The following is a 13,981-nucleotide window of genomic DNA, read 5'->3' as shown; positions in this document are numbered from 1 at the left end:
AGATGAAATAAAATTGGTGAATCCCAACGATGTTTGGGAATCATAAGTAATTTCCAATGGAGCATAAACAATAGGCTGTAAAGGGTCTACAAGGTCAATGTGACTCCAAAGGAAATATGTAAAGGTGTAAAACATGACTTAAATCGAAAGGTTTTTGCGTGTTTTGCACTGAATAGATTACAATGAGTGTTGGTAGCACATCATGATCTAAGTTACATCAGATGAAAGTAAAGAAGACAAGGGATACTGCCTGAAGAAGTCTTTTATGGACTAAAGCAATCAAATGTTGTTTTGGGTTAAAGAAAATGAGAGGACAATTGTATTCGTGCAAAGTTATAGAATGGGAAATTCATTTCCTAATCCTCTGCATTTGGATGACATCCTACTTGCTAGCGGTGATGTCAACCTACTGTAGGAGGAGAAAAGAAGTTCTTGTCCTCAAAGTTGAAAGAATGTTCTCGGTAGAGTGTCTCTCGTTATAAGTAGTGGGATTCACGAAGAAAAGAATAAAAGGGGGTATTAGGGATGTCGAATGGACATGCTAAGAAAGGTCTCTAAAGTATGCATGCGAGAAAACCTACGCCTGTTCTTATAGTCAAGGGTAATGGAGCTGGAAACTATGGTGTTCCAAGAGTTGATGAGAAAAGATTGAAAACAGATATGGTACCATATGCTTCAGTTGTTGGAAGCTCAATACATTACCCTGGCACAGTTCACGTATCTGGGTTGTTTTGGCAATGTCCGGTCCATATATAGATCACTGGAATGGAGTCAAAGATATCGGCCTCATGCTGAAAGAAATAAGCGCTCTCAAAAGATTGTGAGTACAAAGACATGACTTGTGAAATGCATAGCGAAATCCACAATTGTCGCTAACTTTCATACTTGGAGGTTTTTGTGTGAAAAAGCTCCAAAGAATGAAGCAATTATCATCAATGTGATGCAAAGATATTTTATAGCTTGATATGAGGCTGAGGGACAGGCAAAATGGTTAAGGAGGCCTGTACCCGGAGTTGATAATGGTTGACAACATCGATAACTATTTTAAGTCTTTCGCTCCTATGACAACGAGTCAAGTGTTGATGCCAAACACACTGACACAGAGTTATGTGTTGTAAAGGAGAAAGTCCGGAATTATGTAGGAATGCTTGAAGCATAAAAGCAACAGACAAGTGTTTGCAGATCTGCTTATTAAAGGCTTATCGTCCAGTGTGTTCGAAGAACACACAGTCGACATGGGTTTATGGTATAGTCTAAAATTTTCGGACAATAAAAGGGCCCAAGGTTAAAGAATTTGTTTTAAAACAGAGAGGTACGTTGTGGCTGTCTGATTCTATCGGCAATTGAGCTGTGACGATGAAACATGTTCTATGTATTGATCTGTTATGAAATGAGTAAAGTAAAAGTTGAGATCAAGGAGGAGAATGTTAGGATGATCTCCACCATGTGGGCTCAACGGCCCACCGGGCCCTTAGATTCGCGCCCTGATCGGGGGCGCTCAACCCACTATGGGTGACGGGCCCCTGTCACCTGCACTATATAAAGAGGTGGGGGCTGACGGCTCGCATCACGAGGTTCGTCGCGACACCGTACACCCCACCTACATCCCTACCGATCTAAGATTAGTGCAGTGCTGATGGGAAGCGCCGCCACCACTTCGCCCACTACTCTCTGCCACCACAGGGCGCCACAGCACGACCATGGCCTCCGGCTCGAGCTCGTCAGCCCAGGCAGAAGGTAGGTTGACCGGAATCCCTAACCCTAACCGATCCAGAGATCCATCAGGAGGTGCTCCGGCGGTGGAGGAGGACGACGGCCCGCGGCTGGGCGGAGGAGCTACGGCGGTGGAGCGGCTCGGGGGAGGAGCTCCGGCGGTGGAGGAGGACGACGGCCGGCGGCTCGGTGGAGGAGCTTCGGCGGTGGAGGACGACGGCAGGCGGCTGGGTGGAGGCGTCCCGCGGTGGAGGAGGCCGACGGACGGCGACTGGGATTCGCGGGTTGACGGCCACGGCGAGCTCTTCTACTGTCCCATGTGCATGGAGCTGGTGCCCATCAACCTCAAATCCAGCCTCGGCCCGTGCGGGTGCGGCCACGCCTTCTGCTCCAGCTGTGTCACCATGTACGTCGCCGTGAAGCAGCGCGAGCGCGAGGACGTTGGCCGCGTAAGTGCCCCGACTGCGAGGACGGCGTCCCCGTGCCCGTGTTGGTCACCGATGATTTGGCGGTGGACGGCCACGGCGAGCCCTTCGGCTACGCCATCTGCATGGAGACGGTGCCCGGCACCCTCAAGTTCAGCGTCAGCCCGTGCGGCCACCCCTTCTGCCGGAGCTGCGTCGCCCAGTACGTGACCACGAAGCTGGACGACAAGGTCGCTGGCGTGGCATGCCCTCACCCAGGCTGCGAGGCCGGCGCCGTCGAGCCGGAGAGCTGCCGCGGCGTCATCCCCCCGGACCTCCTCGACAGGTGGGGTTTCCTGCTGTGCGAGCTCGCGGTCGGCGCCCTCAAGAGGGTGTACTGCCCGTACCAAGAATGCTCGGCGCTCCTGCTCGCCGACGGCGACACGAAGGAGGCCATCGCGGAGGCGGAGTGCCCGCACTGCCACCGGCTCTTGTGCGCCCGGTGCGGCGTGCCATGGCACAGACGGCATGGGGTGCAAGGAGTTCCACAAGCTCGGGCAGGACGAGCGCGGCCGGAACGACCTCCTGCTCCGGCGCCTCGTGGGCAGGAAGGGGTGGCAGCGGTGCCCCAAGTGCCGGATGTTCGTGGAGAAATCGGAGGGCTGCAATTACATGAAATGCAGGTACCAGCAGCAGCAAATTGGATCCATTCATCATGAACGTGAAAATTATCTGTTTTCCAAGGTTGTTTGATACTCCGTTAATCTGATTTCCTCCGCTTGTAGGTGTGGAAACAGTTTCTGCTACCGATGCGCATCCAAGTTGTCAGCGGAAAACCATTACTGCAAAAAGTGCAAGCGCTAGAGATTTGGTTGCTTGTGGAGGGAGGGCTCTTGCCACGCCACTGCCAATACATGGGTTCATCTTGGCCATGTTAATTAACTTCCACAAGCACAAAATGAAAATCTAGGCATGAGACAAACCTTAATTAGTTTCGTTGTACAGAACTATTAATATATAATCTCCTTGACTCAAATCATTTCTTGTTACTACGCGGCTTCCTCAGTTTTACTTCTATGTATATGTGGTGGTAGGGCATCTCCAACGCTGGCCCCCAAATCGGACAGTGTATCCAACCCTTAATCATAGATGCGGGAGGAAGGAAGCCACAAATCCTTAATCACAGAGAAATTATCATTTATGTGGTTGGGAGGAAAGAGGAGACCCATTTATTAAAGGAAATATGCCCTAGAGGCAATAATAAAGTTATTATTTATTTCCTTATATCATGATAAATATCTATTATTCATGCTAGAATTGTATTAACCGGAAACATAATACATGTGTGAATACATAGACAAACAAAGTGTCACTAGTATGCCTCTACTTGACTAGCTCGTTAATCAAAGATGGTTATGTTTCCTAACCATAGATATGTGTTGTCATTTGATTAACGGGATCACATCATTAGGAGAATGATGTGATTGACTTGACCCATTCCATTAGCTTAGCACTCGATCGTTTAGTATGTTGCTATTTGCTTTCTTCATGACTTATACATGTTCCTATGACTATGAGATTATGCAACTCCCGTTTACCGGAGGAACACTTTGTGTGCTACCAAACGTCACAACGTAACTGGGTGATTATAAAGGAGCTCTACAGGTGTCTCCAAAGGTACATGTTGGGTTGACGTATTTCGAGATTAGGATTTGTCACTCCGATTGTCGGAGAGGTATCTCTGGGCCCTCTCGGTAATGCACATCACATAAGCCTTGCAAGCATTGCAACTAATGAGTAAGTTGTGAGATGATGTATTACGGAACAAGTAAAGAGACTTGCCGGTAACGAGATTGAACTAGGTATTGAGATACCGACGATCGAATCTCGGGCAAGTAACATACCGATGACAAAGGGAACAACGTATGTTGTTATGCGGTCTGACCGATAAAGATCTTCGTAGAATATGTAGGAGCCAATATGAGCATCCAGGTTCCGCTATTGGTTATTAACCGGAGACATGTCTCGGTCATGTCTACATTGTTCTCGAACCCGTAGGGTCCGCACGCTTAATGTTTCGATGACAGTTATATTATGAGTTTATGAGTTTTGATGTACCGAAGGAGTTCGGAGTCCCGGATGAGATCGGGGACATGACGAGGAGTCTCGAAATGGTCGAGACGTAAAGATCGATATATTGGACGACTATATTCGGACATTGGAAAGGTTCCGAGTGGTTCGGGTATTTTTCGGAGTACCGGGGGTTATGGGAATACGGGGGAAGAAGTATATGGGCCTTATTGGGCTTTAGGGGAGAGGGAGAGGCAGGCCGTCCCCCCCCCCCCATTGACTAGTCCGAATTGGACTAGGGGGAGGGGCGGCGCCCCCTCCTTCCTTCTCTTCCCTCTTCCCCTTCCTTGTCTCCTACTCCCACTACATGGAAGGACTCCTAGTTGGACTAGGAAAGGGGGAATCCTACTCCCGGTGGGAGTAGGACTCCCCTAGGGCGCGCCATAGAGAGGGCCGGCCCTCCCCTCCTCCATTCCTTTATATACGGGAGCAGGGGGCACCCCATAGACACACAAGTTGATCACGTGATCATATTCTTAGCCGTGTGCGGTGCCCCCTTCCACCATAATCCTCGATAATATTGTAGTGGTGCTTAGGCGAAGCCCTGTGACGGTAGAACATCAAGATTGTCACCATGCCGTCGTGCTGACGGAACTCTTCCCCGACACTTTGCTGGATCGGAGTCCGGGGATCGTCATCGAGCTGAACTTGTGCTAGAACTTGGAGGTGCCGTAGTTTCGGTGCTTGATCGGTCGGGCCGTGAAGACGTACGACTACATCAACCGCGTTGTGCTAACGCTTCCGCTGTCGGTCTACAAGGGTACGTAGATCAAACTCTCCCCTCTCGTTGCTATGCATCACCATGATCTTGCGTGTGCGTAGGAAATTTTTTGAAATTACTACGTTCCCCAACAGTGGCATCCGAGCCTAGGTTTTATGTGTTGATGTTATATGCACGAGTAGAACACAAGTGAGTTGTGGGCGATATAAGTCATACTGCTTACCAGCGTGTCATACTTTGGTTCGGCGGTATTGTTGGACGAAGCGGCCCGGACCGACATTACGCGTACGCTTACGCGAGACCGGTTCTCCCGACGTGCTTTGCACAAAGGTGGCTAGCGGGTGACAGTTTCTCCAACTTTAGTTGAACCGAGTGTGGCTACGCCCGGTCCTTGCGAAGGTTAAAACAGCACCAACTTGACAAACTATCGTTGTGGTTTTGATGCGTAGGTAAGATTGGTTCTTGCTTAAGCCCGTAGCAGCCACGTAAAACTTGCAACAATAAAGTAGAGGACGTCTAACTTGTTTTTGCAGGGCATGTTGTGATGTGATATGGTCAAGACATGATGCTAAATTTTATTGTATGAGATGATTATGTTTTGTAACCAAGTTATCGGCAACTGGCAGGAGCCATATGGTTGTCACTTTATTGTATGCAATGCAATTGCGCTGTAATGCTTTACTTTATCACTAAGCGGTAGCGATACTCGTGGAAGCATAAGATTGGCGAGATGACAACGATGCTACGATGGTGATCAAGGTGTCGCGCCGGTGACGATGGTGATCACGACGGTGCTTCGAAGATGGAGATCACAAGCACAAGATGATGATGGTCATATCATATCACTTATATTGATTGCATGTGATGTTTATCTTTTATGCATATTATCTTGCTTTGATTGACGGTAGCATTTTAAGATGATCTCTCACTAATTATCAAGAAGTGTTCTCCCTGAGTATGCACTGTTGCGAAAGTTCTTCGTACTGAGACACCACGTGATGATCGGGTGTGATAGGCTCTACGTTCAAATACAACGGGTGCAAAACAGTTGCACACGCGGAATACTCAGGTTATACTTGACGAGCCAAGCATATACAGATATGGCCTCGGAACACGGAGACCGAAAGGTTGAGCGTGAATCATATAGTAGATATGATCAACATAGTGATGTTCACCAATGAAACTACTCCATCTCACGTGATGATCGTACATGGTTTAGTTGATTTGGATCACGTAATCACTTAGAGGATTAGAGGGATGTCTATCTAAGTGGGAGTTCTTTAGTAATATGATTAATTAAACTTTAATTTATCATGAACTTAGTCCTGGTAGTATTAGCATATCTATGTTGTAGATCAATAGCTCGCGTTGTTGCTTTCATATGTTTTTTTTGATATGTTCCTAGAGAAAATTGTGTTGAAAGATGTTAGTAGCAATCATGCGGATTGGATCCATGATCTGAGGTTTATCCTCATTGCTGCACAGAAGAATTATATCCTTGATGCACCGCTAGGTGACGGGCCTATTGCAGGAGCAGATGCAGACGTTATGAACGTTTGGCTAGCTCAATATGATGACTACTTGATAGTTTAGTGCACCATGCTTAACAGCTTAGAATCGGGACTTCAAAGATGTTTTGAACGTCATGGATCATATGATATGTTCCAGGAGTTGAAGTTAATATTTCAAGCAAATACCCGAGTTGAGAGATATGAAGTCTCCAACAAGTTCTATAGCTAAAAGATGGAGGAGAATCGCTCAACTAGTGAGCATGTGCTCAGATTGTCTGGGTACTACAATCGCTTGAATCAAGTGGGAGTTAATCTTCCAGATAAAATAGTGATTGACAGAATTCTCTAGTCACCATCACCAAGTTAGTAGAACTTCGTGATGAACTATAATATGCAAGGGATGACAAAAGTAATTCCCAAGCTCTTCGTGATGCTGAAATCGACAAAGGTAGAAATCAAGAAAAATATCAAGTGTTGATGGTTAACAAGACCACTAGTTTCAAGAAAAGGGCAAAGGGAAGAAGGGGAACTTCAAGAAGAACGGCAAGCAAGTTGCTGCTCAAGTGAAGAAGCCCAAGTCTGGTCCTAAGCCTGAGACTAAGTGCTTCTACTGCAAAGGGACTGGTCACTGGAAGCGGAACTACCCCAAGTGATTGGCGGATAAGAAGGATGGCAAAATGAAAATAAGTATATTTGATATACATCTTATTGATGTGTACTTTACTAGTGTTTATAGCAACCCCTCAGTATTTGATACTAGTTCAGTTGCTAAGATTAGTAACTCGAAACGGGAGTTGCAGAATAAACAGAGACTAGTTAAGGGTGAAGTGACGATGTGTGTTGGAAGTGGTTCCAGGATTGATATGATCATCATCGCGCACTCCCTATACTTTCGGGATTAGTGTTGAACCTAAATAAGTGTTATTTAGTGTTTGCGTTGAGCATAAATATGATCTGGTCATGTTTATTGCAATACGGTTATTCATTTTAGAGAACAATTGTTGTTCTGTTTACATGAATAAAACCTTATATGGTTACACACCCAATGAAAATGGTTCATTGGATCTCGATCGTAGTGATACATATATTCATATTATTGAAACCAAAAGATGCAAAGTTAATAATGATAGTGCAACTTATTTGTGGCACTGCCGTTTAGGTCATATTGGTGTAAAGCGCATGAAGAAACTCCATGCTAATGGGATTTTGGAATCACTTGATTATGAATCAGTTGATGCTTGCGAAACATGCCTTATGGGCAAGATGACTAAAGACTCCGTTCTCCGGAACAATGGAGCGAGAAACAGATTTGTTGGAAATCATACATACTGATGTATGTGGTCCGATAAATATTGAGGCTCGCGACAGGTATCATTATTTTCTGATCTTCACAGATGATTTGAGCAGATATGAGTATATCTACTTGATGAAACATAAGTCTGAAACATTTGAAAAGTTCAAAGAATTTCAGAGTGAAGTGAAAAATCATCATAACAAGAAAATAAAGTTTCTACGATCTGATCGTAGAGAAGAGTATTTGAGTTACGAATTTGGCCTTCAGTTAAAAACAATGTGAAATAGTTTCACTACTCACGCCATTTGGAACACCACAATGTAATGGTGTGTCCGAACGTCATAACCGTACTTTATTAGATATGGTGCAATCTATAATGTCTCTTACCGATCTACCACTATTGTTTTGGGGTTATGCATTAGAGATAGCTACATTCTCGTTAAATAGAGCACCATCTAAATCCGTTAAGACGACACCGTATGAACTATGGTTTGGCAAGAAACCTAAGCTGTCGTTTCTTAAAGTTTGAGGTTGCAATGCTTATGTGAAAAAGTTTCAACCTGATAAGCTCTAACCCAAATCGGAGAAGTGCGTCTTCATAGGTTACCCAAAAAAAATGTTGGGTACACCTTCTATCACAGATCCAAAGGCAATATATTCATTGCTTTGAATGGATCCTTTCTAGAGAAGGAGTTTCTCTCGATAGAAGTGAGTGGGAGGAAAGTAGAACTTGATGAGGTAACTGTACCTGCTCCCTTATTGGAAAGTAGTTCATCACAGAAATCTGTTCCTGTGACTACTACACCAATTAGTGAGGAAGCTAATGATGATGATCATGTAACTTCAGATCAAGTTACTACCGAACCTCGTAGGTAAACCAGAGTGAGATCCGCACCAGAGTGGTACGGTAATCCTGTTCTGGAGGTCATGTTACTTGACCATGATGAACCTACGAAGTATGAGGAAGCGATGATGAGCCCAGATTCCGCGAAATGGTTTGAGGCCATGAAATCTGAGATATGATCCATGTATGAGAACAAAGTATGGACTTTGATGGATTTGCCCGATGATCGGCAAGCCATAGAAAATAAATGGATCTTCAAGAGGAAGACGGACGCTGATAGTAGTGTCACTATCTACAAAGCTAGAATTGTCGCAAAAGGTTTTCGACAAGTTCAAGGTGTTGACTACGATGAGAGTTTCTCACTCGTATCTATGCTTAAGTCTGTCCGAATCATGTTAGCAATTGCCGCATTTTATGAAATCTGGCAAATGGATAAACAAAACTGCATTCCTTAATGAATTTATTAAAGAAGAATTGTATATGATGCAACTAGAAGGTTTTGTCGATCCTAAAGGTGTTAACAAAATATGCAAGCTCAGCGATCCATCTATGGACTGGTGCAAGCATCTAGGAGTTGGAATATACGCTTTGATAAGTTGATCAAAGCATATAGTTTTATACAGACTTGTGGTGAAGCCTGTATTTACAAGAAAGTAAGTGGGAGCACTACAGCATTTCTGATAAGTATATGTAAATGACATATTGTTGATCGGAAATAATGTAGAATTATTCTGCAAAGCATAAAGGAGTATTTGAAAGGAGTTTTTCGAAGAAGGACCTCGGTAAAGCTGCTTACATATTGAGCATCAAGATCTATAGAGATAGATCAAAACGCTTGATAAGTTTTTTCAATGAGTACATACCTTGACAAGATTTTGAAGTAGTTCAAAATGGAACAGTCAAAGAAGGAGTTCTTGCCTGTGTTACAAGGTGTGAAGTTGAGTAAGACTTAAAACCCGACCACGGCAGAAGATAGAAAGAGAATGAAAGTCATTCCCTATGCCTCAGCCATAGGTTCTATAAAGTATGCCATGCTGTGTACCAGATCTATTGTATACCCTACACTGTGTTAAGCAAGGGAGTACAATAGTGATCTAAAGAGTAGATCACCGGACAGCGGTCAAAAATATCCTTAGTGGAATATTTCTCAATTATGGAGGTGACAAAAAGGTTCGTCGTAAAAAGTTACGTCGATGCAAGTTTTGACACAGATCTGGATGACTCTAAGTCTCGATCTAGATACATATTGAAAGTGGGAGCAATTAGCTAGAGTAGCTCCGTGCAGAGCATTGTAGACATAGAATTCGCAAAATACTTACGGATCTGTATGTGACAGACCCATTGACTAAAATTATCTCACAAGCAAAACATGATCACACCTTAGTACTCTTTGGGTGTTAATCACATAAACGATATGAACTAGATTACTGACTCTAGTAAACCCTTTGGGTATAGGTCACATAACAATGTGAACTATGGGTGTTAATCACATGGTGATGTGAACTATTAGTGTTGAATCACATGGCGATGTGAACTAGATTATTGACTCTAGTGCAAGTGGGAGACTGAAGGAAATATGCCCTAGAGGCAATAATAAAGTTATTATTTATTTCCTTATATCATGATAAATGTCTATTATTCATGCTAGAATTGTATTAACCGGAAACATAATACATGTGTGAATACATAGACAAACAAAGTGTCACTAGTATGCCTCTACTTGACTAGCTTGTTAATCAAAGATGGTTATGTTTCCTAACCATAGACATGTGTTGTCATTTGATTAACGGGATCACATCATTAGGAGAATGATGTGATTGACTTGACCCATTCCGTTAGCTTAGCACTCGATCATTTAGTATGTTGCTATTGTTTTCTTCATGACTTATACATGTTCCTATGACAATGAGATTATGCAACTCCCGTTTACCAGAGGAACACTTTATGTGCTACCAAACGTCACAACGTAACTGGGTGATTATAAAGGAGCTCTACAGGTGTCTCCAAAGGTACATGTTGGGTTGGCATATTTCGAGATTAGGATTTGTCACTCTGATTGTCGGAGAGGTATCTCTGGGCCCTCTCGGTAATGCACATCACATAAGCCTTGCAAGCATTGCAACTAATGAGTATGTTGTGAGATGATGTATTATGGAACGAGTAAAGAGACTTGCCGGTAACGAGATTGAACTAGGTATTGAGATACCGACGATCGAATCTCGGGCAAGTAACATACCGATGACAAAGGGAACAACGTATGTTGTTATGCGGTCTGACCGATAAAGATCTTCGTAGAATATGTAGGAGCCAATATGAGCATCCAGGTTCCGCTATTGGTTATTGACCGGAGACATGTCTCGGTCATGTCTACATTGTTCTCGAACCCGTAGAGTCCGCACGCTTAAGGTTTCGATGACAGTTATATTATGAGTTTATGAGTTTTGATGTACCGAAGGAGTTCGGAGTCCCGTATGAGATCGGGGACATGACGAGGAGTCTCGAAATGGTCGAGATGTAAAGATCGATATATTGGACGACTATATTCGGACATCGAAAAGGTTCCGAGTGGTTCGGGTATTTTTCGGAGTACCGGGAGTTACGGGAATACGGGGGAAGAAGTATATGGGCCTTATTGGGCTTTAGGGGAGAGGGAGAGGCAGGCCGCCCCCCCCCCCTCCCATTGACTAGTCCGAATTGGACTAGGGGAAGGGGCGGCGCCCCCTCCTTCCTTCTCTTCCCTCTTCCCCTTCCTTGTCTCCTACTCCCACTACATGGAAGGACTCCTAGTTGGACTAGGAAAGGGGGAATCCTACTCCCGGTGGGAGTAGGACTCCCCTAGGGCGCGCCATAGAGAGGGCCGGCCCTCCCCTCCTCCACTCCTTTATATACGGGGGCAGGGGGCACCCCATAGACACACAAGTTGATCCACGTGATCATATTTTTAGCCGTGTGCGGTGCCCCCTTCCACCATAATCCTCGATAATATTATAGCGGTGCTTAGGCGAAGCCCTGCGACGGTAGAACATCAAGATCGCCACCACGCCGTCGTGCTGACGGAACTCTTCCCCGACACTTTTCTGGATCAGAGTCTGGGGATCGTCATCGAGCTGAACGTGTGCTAGAACTCGAAGGTGCCGTAGTTTCGGTGCTTGATCGGTCGGGCCGTGAAGACGTACGACTACACCAACCGCGTTGTGCTAACGCTTCCGCTGTCGGTCTACAAGGGTACGTAGATCACACTCTCCCCTCTCGTTGCTATGCATCACCATGATCTTGCGTGTGCGTAGGAAATTTTTTAAAATTACTACGTTCCCCAACATTTATGTGATTGCTTTTGGTGGATATGTATGTGGTGTGCCATTGGGAGGAGAGAGAGAAAAGAGAGGAGGACCACAAAGTTGCTTTTTGTTCGAAAGTCCTCTTTTGATCCCGAGATCATATGCTCCCACATGAACAGTAAAATGAAAAAATTGAAAAAAATTTGAAAAAAATTTGAAAAAAACTGAATTTTTTTGTGATGAACATTGATGAATGTTCTAAGTGCGTGCAAAATTTCAGATTGAAATGACATTCATAGAAGTCTGGGCAAAAATAAAAAAATTTATGCCCCAAAATGCTTCCAACAATAGTCTTTTTGGACCATCGATTTTATTTTTTTTTCGTGCAGACTTCCACAAATGTCATTTCGACCTGAAATTTTGCATGCAGCTAGAAAATTTGTCAATGTTCATCACAAAAAAAATCATATTTTTTTAATTTTTTTTATTATCATTTTCGATTTTACTGTTCATGCGGGAGCATATGAGCTCGGTATCAAATACTCTATGTCACTTTTCGTGGGTGATGTTCACACCGCTCCGCAGACCGTTAAAGTCACCATTGAATGATCTTTTTAACAAAAGTAGTGTGGACACTACAATCAAAACCTAGAAGCTTTGAGGTTCTCCTCTGGACGACAATTTTCATGTTTTGACCCTTTTGTTGGAGTTTAGCCAGATCTGGCCCCGGTTTGATTTTTTTATTTGACTTTTTTCCCTACCACCATGGCATCCGGCGGTAGAATTGCATAGCCTACCGCCGCAACCTCTGGCGGTAGGAAACTTATCCACGTCAGCAGCGTAAACGGCCGTCGTCCCCCTCCGTCCCACCCTACCGCCGCCAGTCCTGGCGGTTGCTTGTCCGATCCTACCGCCGGGGACCCTGGCGGTAGGGTATGGGCAGTTATAAGCCGTGGGCCGCCCCACCCCTCCCCCTTCTCCCCCGCCAGCCGTCCCAAGAACAAAGGAGTTCTTCCTCTCACCCTTCTCTCATCTCCTCCACTTCCCCCCTCGGATCTTCTTCGTTTCTTCATCGTTTTTGCGGATCGAGAGGGCCACGAAAAGAGAAAAGCAAGCTCCTCTGATCCCTCCAATTAGTTTTATTCAGATAGCTTCCGATTCGTCGCATTATTTGATTCAAATCACTCCCCCTTTTTGAACTAGATTCAAAAAAAATGTACCTTCGGATTTATTTAGGTTGATTCTAGATTCCTGTCAATATGAGTGTACTTTCATGTGAAAAAAGAGAATCATTACAACACTGAAAAGAGCACAGTTTCTTCAACAACAACTACTTCAAAATACAAGTTGTGCAAAAAATGCACTATGATCAGACCCTACCGCTGGGGAGTGTGGCACAGTAGGTTTACACAGCCTACCGCCAGGGTCTAAGGTGGTAGGGGGCCTCACCCCACGGCCATGGGTTCTGTGACCAGAAGTGGCAGTTGATCTGCGGTAGGGTAGCACACCCTACCGCCAGGGGCGGCTGGCGGTAGGACTGCACACCCTACCGCCCATAGCTCTGGCGGTAGGATGTCTGCAAGGTCAGCGCATGGCCGTTTGTGTGACGGTGGCTACCGTTACCCTACCACCATAGGTTGCGGCGATAGCAAAAGGGTCAAATGTCGAAAAAAATCAAACCGGGGCCAGATCCGGTTAAACTCCAACAAAAGGGTCAAAACACGAAAATTTGCCTCCTCTGGAGATGCCCTCACCTAGGCATTTTTCGGTTTTTTGCAAAGAAACTTCCAATCTATTCAAACATGGCAGCTACTCTCGAATCATGGAGACACACGACCACAGAGGCAGGCCGACAAACACACCCCACACTTATTAATGCCTCTCCTCGACACATGGGGCTCAATTCTTCTTGAGGATGTCGGGTCGAGGATTAGCACCACCCTTCTTGCATTTCTCCCTCAAAGCTTTTTTCCTTTAAGGGGCAACCAATCGTTGTTTCAGAATTTAATATTGATGGTGAAGAGGGCCACAGAATTGGGCACATCCACACCAGCCACAATAATATCCTCACCTACAGGAACCATCG

At 45.0% G+C, this 13,981-nt stretch overlaps 1 pseudogene; it reads left to right on the top strand.

The window, feature by feature from the left end:
* Nucleotides 1-1,700: 1,700 nt before the first annotated feature.
* On the top strand, nt 1,701-2,981 carry LOC123191536 (E3 ubiquitin-protein ligase itt1-like; annotated as a pseudogene).
* Nucleotides 2,982-13,981: the final 11,000 nt, after the last annotated feature.

This window comes from Triticum aestivum, chromosome 2A, assembly GCF_018294505.1.
Source record: "Triticum aestivum cultivar Chinese Spring chromosome 2A, IWGSC CS RefSeq v2.1, whole genome shotgun sequence".
Taxonomy (NCBI): domain Eukaryota; kingdom Viridiplantae; phylum Streptophyta; class Magnoliopsida; order Poales; family Poaceae; genus Triticum; species Triticum aestivum.
The sequence above is the reverse complement of the archived record's forward strand: the minus strand, read 5'-3'. Positions and strand labels throughout refer to the sequence as shown.